This window comes from Scyliorhinus canicula, chromosome 2, assembly GCF_902713615.1.
Source record: "Scyliorhinus canicula chromosome 2, sScyCan1.1, whole genome shotgun sequence".
In the NCBI taxonomy this organism is placed as follows: Eukaryota; Metazoa; Chordata; class Chondrichthyes; order Carcharhiniformes; family Scyliorhinidae; genus Scyliorhinus; species Scyliorhinus canicula.
This window is the reverse complement of record NC_052147.1, coordinates 277400447-277415211: the sequence shown is the minus strand read 5'-3', so window position 1 is coordinate 277415211 and position 14765 is coordinate 277400447.

Below are 14765 nucleotides of genomic sequence, written 5' to 3'. Positions count from 1 at the left end.
AAGGGTCACGCTGGCTGACGCGCGCGATGACGTCAGCCGCGCATGCGCGGATTGGACGGCTCCAACCCGCGCATGCGCAGATGACGTCATCACGCATATGCGTCAAACCCGCGCATGCACGGGCCGTCATGCCCCTCAGCCGCCCCGCGGACTGATCCTGCGGGGCGGCGGAGGAACAAAGAGTGCGCGGGTTTCGGACCCGCTGCCCGCGATCGGTGCCCACCGATCGCAGGCCCATGCCACCCTTGGCACGGCCGTGGTGCGGCCGTGCCAATCCGTGCCATGGTTGTCGGGAACGGCACTTTGCGGCTGTTTTCACGAACGGTGAGAGCAGGTGTGTTTGCGTTCGTGAAAACGGCCGTAAAGGCCTGGGAACTCGGCCCATCGGCTAGGGAGAATCCCTGTTCGCCGTAAAAAAACGGCGAGCAGCGATTCGTGTCGTGGGGCGGTCGTGTGGGGGGGGGGGGAGAATAGCGGGAGGTCGGGAAAAATGTCGGGAAGGCCCTCCCGCTATTCTCTGACCCGTCGTGGGCAGCGGAGAATCGCGCCCTTAGTCTCTCGCCCATTTCCTCTGGATCAACACATAGATTCTCCCCACTGTCCTTAAGTGGTCCAATCCTTTCTCTGGCCACCCTCTTGCTTTTTACATCTGAATTAAAAAGCTTTGGGATTCACCCTAATCCTACTTCACAAGGACTTTTCATGACCCCTCCGAGCCCTCTTAATTTCCCGCTTCAGTACCTTCCTACTTCCTTTATACCCCTCAAGGCTTTTGACTGTCCCAACCCTTCTAGAGCGTTGAAAAGTCTCCTTTTCTTTTTGACGAGGTTCACAATATCCCTCGTTATCTAAGGCTCCCTAAACTTCCCATACTTATCCTTCGTTCTCTCAGGAACGTGACTTTCCTGAATCCTAATCACTGCCGCTTGAAAGACTCCCAGATTTCCAATGTTGAGTTACCCTCCAACAGCCGCACTTCAATTCCAGCCTATTGTAATTTGCCTTTCCCCAGTTTAGCACCTTAACGCGAGGGTTACCGTCATCTCTGTCCAAAAGTACCTTAAAACGTACCGAATTGTGGTCACTACTCCCAAAATGTTCCCCTACTGAAACCTCAACCACCTGTCCAGGCTCTTTCCCCGATACCAGATCCAGTACTGCCCCTTCCCAAGTTGGACTATCTACATATTGCATGAAGAAGCCTTCCTGGATACAACTTACAAATTGCCCCACCCAAGCCCCGAGCACTAAGTGAGTCCCAGTCAATATAAGGAAAATTAAAATTCCCTACCACAACAACCCTATTACTTTTGCACCTATCCAAAATATCTCTACCTCTATGCTCCTCTATCTATCGCTGGGGAGGGAGAGAAATAGAGAGAGCACGGAGAGAGTGTGAGAAACTGCATGGAGAGAGAGCATGGAGAGACAGAGCAAGAAAATGCATGGAGAGAGAGAGAGAGGCAGCATGGGGAGAGAGAGCATAGTAAGAGAGAGGGATAGAGAGAAAGAGAAAGAGATAGCATAGGGAGAGAGCATGGAGAGAGAGCAGGGAGAGAGAGAGCATAGAGAAAGAGAAAACATAGAGAGAGAAAAAGAGCAAGAGCATGGAGGGAGAGAATGGAGAGAGAGAAGATAGTAGAGAGAAAGACAGAAAGATTATTGAGACAGATAGAAAGCATGAAAAGAGCAAGCATAGAGAGAGAGAGAGAAAGAGATGTCAAGGAGAAAGGAGGAGGGCCAGCATGGAGAGGGGATGACAGAATGAGGTACTATTTATAGGCTAGATAACTTAGACTCTGGAGGGCAATAATAAGAATCTTTATCATTGTCACAAGCAATTAAGTTACTGTGAAAATCCCCTAGTCGCCACACTCCGGCGCCTCTTCGGGTACACAGAGAGAGAATTCAGAATATCCAATTCACCTAACAGCACGTCTTTCGGGACTTGTGGGAGGAAACCGGAGCACCCGGAGGAGACCCACGCAGACCTGGAGAGTCTCTGCACAGACAATGACCATGTTTGGAGGTGGGAGTAAGCCTGAGATTAGGCAGACGGAGGGGGGACTACGCAGAGAAATACAATAGAGAGTTTGGAGAGAGAAATATCTGAAAAAGAAAAGAGGCCACAGCTGATAAGGAAAGTGAGATGGGGCCTGAAACATCTTCACCCAATCAGCATGGAGCAACAGTATGATGGTGGTGGGGGGGGGGGGGAGAGAGGAGGATCAGAGAGGAGATAGGTGAGAGAGGGAGAGATAGTGAAAAGCAACAAATGAGGAGCAGAGAGGGTGAGAGATGAAGGGAGAGGAGAGAGAGACTGAGGGAGTGGGAGAGAGAGAGACTGAAGGAGTGGGAGAGAAAGAGGAAAGAGGGAGAGAGGAAAGAGAGAGAGAGAGGAAAGAGAGAGAGGAAAGACAGAGAGAGAGGGAGAAAGGAAAGAGAGAGAGGAAAGAGGGCGAGGGAGAGAGGGAGGAGAGAGGAAAGAGGGAGCGAGGAAAGAGAAGAGAGAGGATAAGAGGGAGAAAGAATGAAGGAATGTGAGAGAGGACTGAGGGAATGGGAGGAGAGAGGGACTGAGGGGAGTGGGGAGACAGAGAGAGAGGAAAGGGGGAGAGAGGAAGGGAGAGAGAGGAAAGAGAGGAAAGAGAGAGAGAGAGGAAAGAGGGAGAGAGGAAAGAGAGAGAGAGAGGAAAGAGAGAGAGAGGAAAGAATGAAAATGAAAATCACTTATTGTCACGAGTAGGCTTCAATGAAGTTACTGTGAAAAGCCCCTAGTCGCCATATTCCGGCGCCTGTCCGGGGAGCCTGGTACGGGAATCGAACCGTGCTGCTAGGCCTGCTTGGTCTGCTTTAAAAGCCAGTGATTTAGCCTTGTGAGCTAAACCAGCCCCTAGAGGGACTGAGGGGGAGAGGGAGAGAGAGAGAGGGAGAGAGGAAAGAGGGAGAGAGAGAGAGGAAAGAGGGAGAGAGAGAGAGAGGAGAGAGGAAAGAGAGAGAGGAGAGAGGAGAGAGGAAAGAGGTAAGGGGGGAGTGGAAAGAGGGAGAGAGAGAGAGAGAGAGAGGAGAGAGGAAAGAGGTAAGGGGGGAGTGGAAAGAGGGAGAGAGAGAGGAGAGAGGAAAGGGGGAGAGAGAAGGGGCACTTTGTACAGAGTTGGAAAGTCTCCGCACTGAGATTTTGAGGGTGAAGTCTGGAGGAAGCATTACTCACTGAGGGAGCATCTCCAAATTAGTGTCAGGTTCCTGGGCTGTCGGACCATGTGGCTGGTGCTGGAGCTGTGCTGGGGCTGGCAAAGTCCCCCGGGCAGGCTCCAGCTCAGAGACAGGTTTAAGCTGCAGCCACATTCCAGGCACCAGGAGGAGAAAGGGGGGTTTGCGTGGAAGCTTTGTGACTAATTATTTATTTGCTTTCCTCCTGCCAGGTAGAGAATAAGAGGTGAGGTTAATGAACCCGGACGGTGAGCAGGATGTGAATGCGTGGCTCTCAGAGAGAGAGAAATAAATAAAGCAGAAGCGCTTTGTCAAGTCGCTTCCCAGTTGGGGGCACTGTTAACTAACGTAACAAAACCTAGAGCCAAACTGCAGGGCTCAGCAAGTCTGAGTGTAAAACAGGGACAGACCATTACAGACATTTCCACAAGTGTAATGCAATTGTAACCAGTGTGAATGCAATCTTCAGCAGTATTATGGGTTGCTTTATTCTTCATTATTTTTTAACGTGGTTGAATTTCTTTTTTAAAATTTCGAGTACCCAATTCAGTTTTTGTTCCAATTAAGGGGCACATTAGCATGGCCAATCCACCTACCCTGCACATCTTTGGGTGTGGGGGTGAAACCCACGCTGACACGGGGAGAATTTGCTAATTCCATACGGACAGTGACCCAGAGCCGGGAATCGAACCCGGGACCTCAGCGTCGCGTGGCAGCAGTGCTAACCACTGTGCCACCGTGCTGCCACCCTGGTTGAATTTTTAATAAGTCTTACAGCACCAGGTTAAAGTCCAACAGGTTTGTTTCAAACACTAGCTTTCGGAGCACTGCTCCTTCATCAGGTGAAGAAGGTTCCTTCACCTGAGGAAGGAGCAGTGCTCCGAAAGCTAGTGTTTGAAACAAACATTTTGGACTTTAACCTGGTGTTGTAAGACTTATTACTGTGCTCACCCCAGTCCAACGCCGGCATCTCCACATCATGAATTTTTAATAGCAGCGATCAATTCCACGCCCACGCCCCCTTTCCAGAATCTGACTGAAAAGCATTTCATTTCTGTATATATGTGTGCAGATATTAATTTTGTTAGAATTGTGCGGGAACAGTGCTCTAGACTACAGAGAATTTAAGTCAGATGTGAAATGGGTGGGGGGGGGGGGGGTGTCTGACACATAGTTCAGATGTGTTGAGGGGGGTGGCACAAAGGTCAGAGGTGTTGAGGGGGTGTCACAAAGGTCAGAGGTGTTGAGGGGGTGTCACAAAGGTCAGATGTGTTGAGGGGGTGTCACAAAGGTCAGATGTGTTGAGGGGGTGTCACAAAGGTCAGAGGTGTTGAGGGGGTGTCACAAAGGTCAGAGGTGTTGAGGGGGTGTCACAAAGGTCAGGTGTTGAGGGGGGTGTCACAAAGGTCAGAGGTGTTGAGGGGGGTGTCACAAAGGTCAGGTGTTGAGGGGGGTGTCACAAAGGTCAGAGGTGTTGAGGGGGGTGTCACAAATGCCAGGTGTTGAGGGGGTGTCACAAAGGTCAGAGGTGTTGAGGGGGTGTCACAAAGGTCAGAGGTGTTGAGGGGGTGTCACAAAGGTCAGATGTGTTGAGGGCGTGTCACAAAGGTCAGAGGTGTTGAGGGGGTGGCACAAAGGTCAGGTGTTGAGGGCGTGTCACAAAGGTCAGAGGTGTTGAGGGGGTGGCACAAAGGTCAGGTGTTGAGGGGGTGGCACAAAGGTCAGAGGTGTTGAGGTGGTGTCACAAAGGTCAGAAGTGCTGAGAGGGGTCAGATAGGTCAGAAGTGTTGAGGGGGTCAAATAAGTCAGAAGGGTTCGGGGGCGGGTGCCACATAGGTCAGAGGTGTTGAGGGGGGTGTCACAAAGGTCAGATGTGTTGAGGGGGTCACAAAGGTCAGAGATGTTGAGGAGGGTGTCACAAAGGTCAGAGGTGTTGAGAGGGGTGTCAAAAAGGTCAGAAGTGCTGAGAGGGTTGTCACAGGTCAGAAGTGTAGAGAGGGGTCAGATAGGTCAGAAGTGTTGAGAGGGTCAAATAAGTCAGAAGGGTTGGGGGGAGTGCCACATAGGTCAGAGGTGTTGGGTGGCGATGCAAATGGGCATTTTCAACAATGGGGAACCCATCATTTGCAGCCACCATCAGCAACAAAGTTCAAAGCTACCTCAGTGCTTGGTGCAGTGACTCAGAATTAATTTCCATTTGCTCAGCATGTGATGCTGAGGGAGATCTCAGAATTTTACTAGTATTTGTTTCGCATTAACTGCAGGAAAGCTGCTCCCACTTTCAGGTTGTGTGGCCCTAGTGGGAATGTAACTATTGGCAAGGGGGAACGCTGCACATTTCAAACACAGGGCATGAATCCAGGAATGAAATTGAATAAAGACAAGGAAACAAAATTAATAAAGTTAAAATGAAATTATAATATTTGATAAAGTCATCGTTAACATTAGCAAGCTAAGAATTATGCCAACGACCAATTTAAGATTGTTAGCAAGTCTTGCAATTTGGTTCAGTTGGGTTTCCGAGTTGGTTGGACGGTGGGTTTGTGACGCAGAGCGAGGCCAGCAGCGCAGGTTCAATTCCCCGTACCAGCTGAGGTTATTCATGCCTCAAACCTTGCCTCTCGCCTGAGGTGTGGTGATCCTCAGGTTAAATCACCACCGGTCAGCTCGCCCTCTCAAAGGGGAAACAGCCTATGGTCATCTTGCACTATGGGGACTTTACTGCATGGTAGCACACTGTTGCATCACAGCTGCAGGGTCCCAGGTTCGATTCCCGGCTTGGGTCACTGACTGTGCGGAATCTGCACGTTCTCCCTGTGTCTGCGTGGGTTTCCTCTGGGTGCTCCCGTTTCCTCCCACAAGTCCTGAAAGACGTGCAGGTTAGGTGGATTGGCCGTGATAAATTGCCCTTAGTGTCAAAAAAAGTTAGGAGGGGTTATTGGGTTACGGGGGTAGGGGGGGAAATGAGGGCTTAAGTGGGTCGGTGCAGACTCGATGGGCCAAATGGCCTCCTCCTGCACTGTATGTTCTATGTTTCCTGTTGTGGGGAAGAGGCCATCAATATAAAATCATCACCAAGAAATCCAATCAGGAATTTGGAAGGTATTTTTTAACCCAGAGAGAGCAGAGAATATGGAACTCACTCCTACAGGGAGTGGTTGAAGCGATTAGTAGAGGTGCACTGAAGGGGAAGCTGAAGAAACATTTGAGGGAGAAGGGAAGAGAGGGTTATAGTGATGGACTTAGACGAGCAAAGATGGGAGAAGACTCGAGTAGAGCGTAAACACCAGCATGGAATTGATTGGGATGGATGGCCTTATTCTGTACCATATTTCTTATACTAATCCTATGTTAAATTAATATTTTAAAGATTCTTTGGAGAGCATAAGTAATAGGAATGGGATAGGCCATGCGGCCACTCAAGATCGCTTCACCATTCAATGAGATCATGCCTGATCTTCTACATCAGCTCCACTTTCCACCCTCTTGATTCCCTTAAAAATGTATCCACTTTGTCTCGAATTTACTCAACAGCTGAGTATCCTGAAAATGACCCATTTACTTTTGGCGTTGTCAAGAGACTTCAGACTTTGTTCGGAACAAGAAGGTATTTATTCATGAAGTGTAACTTGGTACAGGCGGGTTTGCAGCACTAGACTGCCTTGTCCTACACGGTTGCCAGGTGTACTGTGCCCAAGTGAGGACTCCACCCTCTCGGGTGATCAGTCACTCTTGGTTCTCATTGGCCCCTCGGGTCAGGTGACTCTTTTCAGCTGTACTGTCTTAAAGGCGGTAAGAAGTCTTACAACACCAGGTTAAAGTCCAACAGGTTTGTTTCAAACACGAGCTTTCGGAGCACTGCTCCTTCCTCAGGATACCTCTCCATTCACCTGAGGAAGGAGCAGTGCTCCGAAAGCTCGTGTTTGAAACAAACCTGTCGGACTTTAACCTGGTGTTGTAAGACTTCTTACTGTGCTCACCCCAGTCCAACGCCGGCATCTCCACATCATGTCTTAAAGAGGCAGACACCATAATCACTGGTAATATTAATCACTATTTTCGCGCCAATCCTTAATTCATGCAATCTTATGAACCCTAATCTTCTGTAACAACCTCTTGTCTGGCAGCAGATCACATGCTTTCTGAAAATATAAATATATTACATCCGCTGGTTCCCCTTTGTCTATCCTATGAGCTATTTAGGGGAGGTGGTGATGATATTGTGACTGACCTAGTAATCCAGAAACTCAGTGGACTCTGGGTTCAAATCCATTCAAATGGCAAAATTGAATCCAATAAAATCCGAAATTAAAAGTCTTAACCATGAGATCATTGTGGTAAAAACGTACCTGAGGGAAGGAAATCTGCCATTGTTATACTGGTCTGGCCAACATGTGACACCAAATCCACAGCAACTGCCCACTGAAATGACCTAGCAAGCCACTCCGTTCAAGGGCAATTAGGCTTGGGCAACAAATGGCCCAGCCAGCGATGCCTACATCCCATGAATAAATAAATAAATATTCAAAAAAATGTCCACATTTGATTTCTAGAAAAGAAGGAGGTTACTAATGAGGACGTAAGAGTTCTGTTCCTTGAAGAGTTCGAAGTGCTGTTACTTAGAATTAGAGTTTCACCCACGTGACGCTAAAGCACGTAGCCAGAAAATTTGGTTGTGAACATTCGAAATAGAATTGGCGAGAATACAGCTAGTTATCACAGAATTTACAGTGCAGAAGGAGGCCATTCGGCCCATCGAGTCTGCACCAGCTCTTGGAAAGAGCACCCTACCCAAGGTCCACACCTCCACCAACCCAGTAACCCAACCCAACACTAAGGGCAATTTAGAATGGCCAATCCACCTAACATGCACATCTTTGGGCTGTGGGAGGAAACCGGAGCACCCGGAGGAAACCCGCGCAGACACGGGGAGAACGTGCAGACTCCGCACAGACAGTGACCCAGCCGGGAACCGAACCTGGGACCCTGGAGCTGTGAAGCAATTGTGCTATCCACAATGCTATCGTGCTGCCCTAGGGCAAAAGGTTACCTCCCACAGTCCAAAGGTGCGCAGGTTAGGTGGATTGGTCACGTTAAATTGCCCCGTGATGTCCAAAAGTTGTGTGGGGGTAGCTGGGTTACGGGGATAGGGTGGGGGTGTGGGCTTGGATAGGCTGCTCTTTCGGGGGCCGGTGTAGACTCGATGCGTCGAATGGCCTCCTTCTGCACGGTAAATTCTGTAATTCTATGAAAAAGAGTTAGGACATCAAGCGTTAGAAAATGTGGGAGAGAGAGAGAGAGAGGTGGGGGAAGGGAGGAAGCTTTCCAAAGAAAACTGGAAGAACAGGAAAGGGAGATGAAGGCAGACACTGCGGGTCAAAGGGTAGTCATCCTGAAAACTCTGGAGAAACCCTTGACTCAAACGAAGCTGAGAGGGCTGGAATCGGTAGGGGCACGGAGAAACGAGAATTGTTCAGAGCTGGGCACTAAACCAGGAATCCCGACAAGCGGGTGAAGATCAAAGTACAGCCCCGGTCACCTCCTAGCAATGAGATTTGTAAAAGTGCCCGAGTTTGAGTAAATAAATTCATGGGCTACAGAGTGTCATAACCGCCATGAGGGCCGATCTTCCTGTGCCACTCGTGGAGTACCAGCTTCCCAGATAGGGGGGGGGGGGGGGGGAGGCCTCCTGTTTGCGGCTGGCTATGTACGGATATAAAAGCCGGCCCAAAGCAGGCCTGAGACAGACTGGTCGCCCACCGAGGATTGGACTGGGAGCCAGGTGCTGCTCCACGCAGAACTTTGCACATAGTTCAAATAATGTTCAGTTTTCGCCTGCTTCCTCAAGTTACTAAGCAGGGCGAGGCGGGGTAGAGTTAAGGCTCTCAGGAGCAGCGTAGCCCTGCAGACAAATTAAGTTGCATATTTGCATAAAGCCTTTGTGAGTAAGAGCAGGAAGCTAGGGCCAGGAAGAAGGATGGAACGCCCCGACAGGTAACCCCAGAACAGCTTGGCTTTTATCAACAACCCAACAAACCCTTTAATCCAAAGTTACAGCAAGGGACAGGCTCAGGGTTACTGAGAAAATGGTTGCCACCAGGGACAAATCGACTTCAGAACCCTTTCTTTAAAAATTGTATTTTATTGCAAACTTATTCAAACAGTTGCAAAACGTAAATAATCTGGGGAACTCGCTCCCCACCTCACAATATCACAGTCTGTACAGTTTGTTTCCCCCCCTCCCATTTTCACCCCATGCCCCCCTCTCCCCCCACCCTGCCCCCCCCCGGCAACCCCCCGAGACGAACAGCTCCTCAAACATGGCCACGAACAGACCCCACCCTGTCTCGAAGCCTCCCGCTGAACCCCTCAGTTCCTACTTGATTTTCTCCAACCGGAGGAAGTCATACAGGTCCCCCAGCCAGGCCGCCACCCCCGGCAGTGTTGCCGACCGGCATTCCAATAGAATTCTCCGCCGGGCAATCAGAGCGTCGAGGGCCACAATCACGGCCTCCCACCACACCCACCCCCCTTCCCATCAGCTCCAGCTTCTCCGAAATCCCGACGATCGTCATCATTGGGTCCCGTCTGACCTCTTCCCCCACTATCTTTGTTAGTGTCCTGAATACACTTGTCCAGTATCTCACAGATCCAAAACATGTGCGCGTGGTTCACTGGTCCTCGCTCACACTTCTCGCACTTGTCTGCCACTCCCTGGAACAACCCACTCATCCTCGCCCGGGTCACGTGCTCCCTGTGTACCACCTTAAACTGTATCAGGCTCATCCTCGCACACGAGGAGGTTGAGTTTGCCCTGCGGAATACTTCACTCCACACTCCTCAATCTATCTCCCCTCCCAACTCCTCCTCCCACTTCTCCTTGTCCCTCACCACCCGCACACACCCCCCCCCCCCCCTGCTCTCCCAGCCATCCATATATGTCCCCAATCCTTCCCTCCCCTTCCACGTCCGGAAGCAGCAACCGTTCCAATCGGACATACTTTGGCAGCTTGGGGAGTCCTTTCCACACCTTCTGTGCAAAGTCCCTTACTTGTAAATATCTAAATTTGTTTCCTCTCGGGAGCTCTACCCTCTCCCTCAGCTCCTCTACGCTTACGAACCTCTGTTTCAGGTACAAATCCTTCGCCCTCACCAAACAACTCTCTCCACTTCCTACACAAACCACTTGCCCCTCCTGGCGAAAACCCGTGATTCTCACATGGCGGCATTAACACTGACATCCCCTCTGGTTCAGCTCAGTGGGCTAAAAGCCTGCTTGTAATGCAGAACAATGCCAGCAGCGCGGGTTCAATTCCCATACCGACCTCCCCGAACAGGTGCCGGAATGTGGCGACTAGGGGCTTTTCACAGTAACTTCATTGAAGCCGACTTGTGACAATAAGCGATTATTATATTATTATTATTATCCTAAAATGCCTCCCGAGCTGGTTCCACACCGTAATCGTGGACTGCACAACCGGGCCCTCCACAAGAAGGGCTTCGAGAGGCTGATCATGAAGCGCATCACCTCCATACTCCCGGAACGCCTTGACCCACTTCAATTCGCATACCGTCGCAACCGGTCCACATCAGACGCCATTTCCCTGGCCCTACACTCATCCCTAGAGCATCTCGAAAACAAGGACTCCTACATCAGACTCCTATTTATTGACTACAGCTCCGCCTTCAACACCATAATCCCAGCCAAGCTCATATCAAAGCTCCAAAACCTAGGATTTGGCTCCTCACTCTGCAACTGGATCCTCGATTTTCTGACCAACAGACCACAATCAGTAAGAATGAACACCAACACCTCCTCCACAATAGTCCTCAATACCGGTGCCCCGCAAGGCTGCATATTTAGCCCCCTACTTTACTCCCTGTACACACACGACTGCGTGGCAAAACTTGGCTCCAACTCCATCTACAAATTTGCTGACGATACGACCATAGTGGGCCGGATCTCGAATAACGACGAGTCAGAATACAGGAGGGAGATTGAGAACCTGGTGGAGTGGTGTAACGACAACAATCTCTCCCTCAATGCCAGCAAAACTAAAGAGCTGGTCATCGTCTTCAGGAAGCAAAGTACTGTACACACCCCTGTCAGCATCAACGGGGCCAAGGTGGAGATGGTTAGCAGTTTCAAATTCCTAGGGGTGCACATCACCAAAAATCTGTCCTGGTCCACTCCCGTCGACACTATCACCAAGAAAGCACAACAGCGCCTATACTTCCTCAGGAAACTAAGGAAATTCGGCATGTCCACATTAACCCTTACCAACTTTTACAGATGCACCATAGAAAGCATCCTATCAGGCTGCATCGCAGTCTGGTATGGCAACTGCTCGGCCCAGGACCGCAAGGAACTTCAGAGAGTCGTGAATACTGCACAGTCCATCACATGAACCTGCCTCCCATCCATGGACTCCATCTACACCTCCCGCTGCCTGGGGAAAGCGGGCAGCATAATCAAGGATCTCTCCCACCCGGCTTACTCACTTTTCCAACTTCTTCCATTGGGCAGGAGATACAGAAGTCTGAGAACACGCACGAACAGACTCAAAAACAGCTTCTTCCCCACTGTCACCAGACTCCTGAATGACCCTCTTATTGACTGACCTCATTAACACTACACCCTGTATGCTTCACCCAATGCTGGTGCTTATGTAGTTACATTAAATATCTTGTGTTGCCCTATTATGTATTTTCTTGAATTTTGTTTAATTCCCTTTTCTTCCCATGTCCTGAATGATCTGTTGAGCTGCTTGCAGAAAAATACTTTTCACTGTACCTCGGTACACGTGCCAATAAACAAATCCAATCCAATCCAATCCATATATCTCCTCAGTGCCCGCGGTAGCGCCTCCGTCACCCTAATCCTCAGGCTGAACCCGCTACAGGATTCTCCATCCTAACCCATTCTACCCCCTCTCCCACCACCACCTCACCTTCTCCACGTTCGCCTCTTCTGCCTCTGCAACAGGGTCTTCTTTATCCTTGGCCATTCCCCGCCAATACGAACTCTGAAATAACTGTTACCTACTTCCAAAGAAAGGCCTTTGAGACAAAAATCGTGAGCGTGAATAGGAATCTTGGCAGGATATTCATTTTCACCACTTGGACCCTCGCTGCCAGAGTCAGTGGCAGTGTGTCCCACCTCTTAAAATCCTCTCTTATCTCCTCCGTCAGCTTTGTTAGGTTCTACTTATGTAGCGTCACCCATTCTCCCATCACCTGGAACCCCAAATACCTGAACCTATTCCTGGCTATCCTAAATGCTAGCCCCCCCTCTAAGCTGGCTGTCCAACCCAACTCATTCACTAGGAACATCTCACTTTTCCCCATGTTCAACTTATAACCTGAGCAGTCAAGGGCATTCAGCTTCTGACCTTTGGATAAACATTCTCGAAGACGGCCTTCAGGACGCACGACAACGCAGAGTCGCCGAGCAGAAACTGATACCCAAGTTCCCCACGCATGAATATGGCCTTAACCAAGACCTTGGATTCATGTCACATTACATTCACCCCTCCCCCACCATCTGGCCTGGGCTTGCAAAATCCTATCAGTTGTCCTGGTTTGAGACAATTCACACCTCTTTAACCTGAGATCATCCCTCTCTCCAGTCGCTCCATCTGGACCTGTAAAGACTTAGGGCGGGTGGGAGAATCGCTGGGGGTCGGTGTGAATCCCTCCCCCGCCGTCATTTCAATTCTCCCGCACACCCAAAAGCCAGCCCGGCGTGAGTCGTGCCGCCGGCCTCAGAGAATGGAGGGTTCAGTGTGACTTAATGGGCGCCGGGGCCGCCCGAATTCTCCGGCCCGCGTTGGACCGAAGTCCCGCCCATCTGTAGCCGGTCCCACCAGCGTAAATCAGATTAGGTCCCTTACCGGCAGGACCTGGCAGCGCGGGCAGGCTCCGGGGTTCCTGGGGGGTCACGGGGAGGATCTGGCCCCAGCAGGTGCCCCCACGGTGGCCTGGCCCACGATTGGGGCCCACCAATCCGCGGGCGGGCCTGTGCCGTGGGGGCATTCTATCCCTCCGCATCGGTCGCTGTGGTCCTCCGCGATGGAGATGAAACCTCGCGCGCATGCGTGGGGATGACGCCAGCACGCGCTGGTGCTCCCGCGCATGCACGGACTCGCGCCGGCCAGCGGAGGCCCTTCGGAACCGGTTGGCATGGCGCCAAATCCCCAATCCTGCTGGCCGGCGGGGCACCAACCACTCCAGGGTGGGCCTAGCCCCTGAAGGTGCGGAGTATTCCGCACCTTTGGGGTGGCCCGACGCCGGAGTGGTTCACGCCACTCCATCCCGCCAGGACCCCCCGCCTCGCGGGTATGGGAGAATCCCGCCCCTGATTACCTGCAAAGACTCGCATTCAAAGTATAATCTTGCATCATTGACTTTGTCTATATATGTGTTTGTGGAACCCACCTCTTCATTCACATGATGAAGGAGCTGTGCTCCGAAAGCTAGTGATTCGAAACAAACCTGTTGGACTTTAACCTGGTGTTAAAAGTAGGGAGGTTATGCTTCAGTGGGCGGTTCATGGGTGGCACGGTAGCACAGTGGTTAGCACTGTTGCTTCACAGCACCAGGGTCCTGGGTTTGATTCCCGGTTTGGGTCACTGTCTGTGCGGAGCCTGCACGTTCTCCCCGTGTCTGCGTGGGGTTCCTCCGGGTGCTCCGGTTTCCTCCCACAAGTCCCGAAAGACGTGCTTTTGGGTAATTTGGACATTCTTAATTCTCCCTCTGTCTACCCGAACAGGCGCCGGAATGTGGCGACGAGGGGTTTTTCACAGTAACTTCATTGCAGTGTTCATTTAAGCCAACTTGTGACAATAATAAAGATTATTATAAAAGTTGTGGCATTGGGGAGTCCACATGAGCTGGAATACTCCAGCCGTTGAGATTCTCTGTTTCCTCCGGCAGTGCCCCCCCACCATCAGCGGTTTTCCTGGCGGCCTGGGGTGTCCTCAATGGGAAATTCCATTGACAAGCAGTGGGAAGAGAGAATCCCACCTCCAGTGAACGCAGCATCACCGAGGAATGCGCGGCTGGGGAACGGCAATCCCACCCGCGGAGTATTGTGTTCAGAATTGGTGTCCTTATTTAAGCAAAGATGTAACTGCGTTAGAAGCAGTTCAGAGTGGATTTACTAGCCTATTTCTCGGAATGGGTGGGTTGTCTTATAAAGAAAGATTGGATAGGTTAGGTTTGTATCCACTCGAGTTTAGAAAAGTAAGAGACAGCTTGATCGAAACCTTTAAGGTCCTGAGGGGTATTAAGACCATAAGACATAGGCAATTAGTCCACTCGGCCCATCGAATCTACTCCGCCATTCAATCATACGTTTCTCGTCCCCATTCTCCTGCCTTCTCCCCATAATCCCCTTTGACTTTGACAAGGTGCCTCATGGCAGACTGGTACAAACGGTGAAGTCACACGGGATCAGAGGTGAGGTGGTAAGGTGGATACAGAACTGGCTCGGTCACAGAAGGCAGAGGGTGGCAGTAGAAGGGTGTTTTTCTGAATGGACGGTTGTGACTATT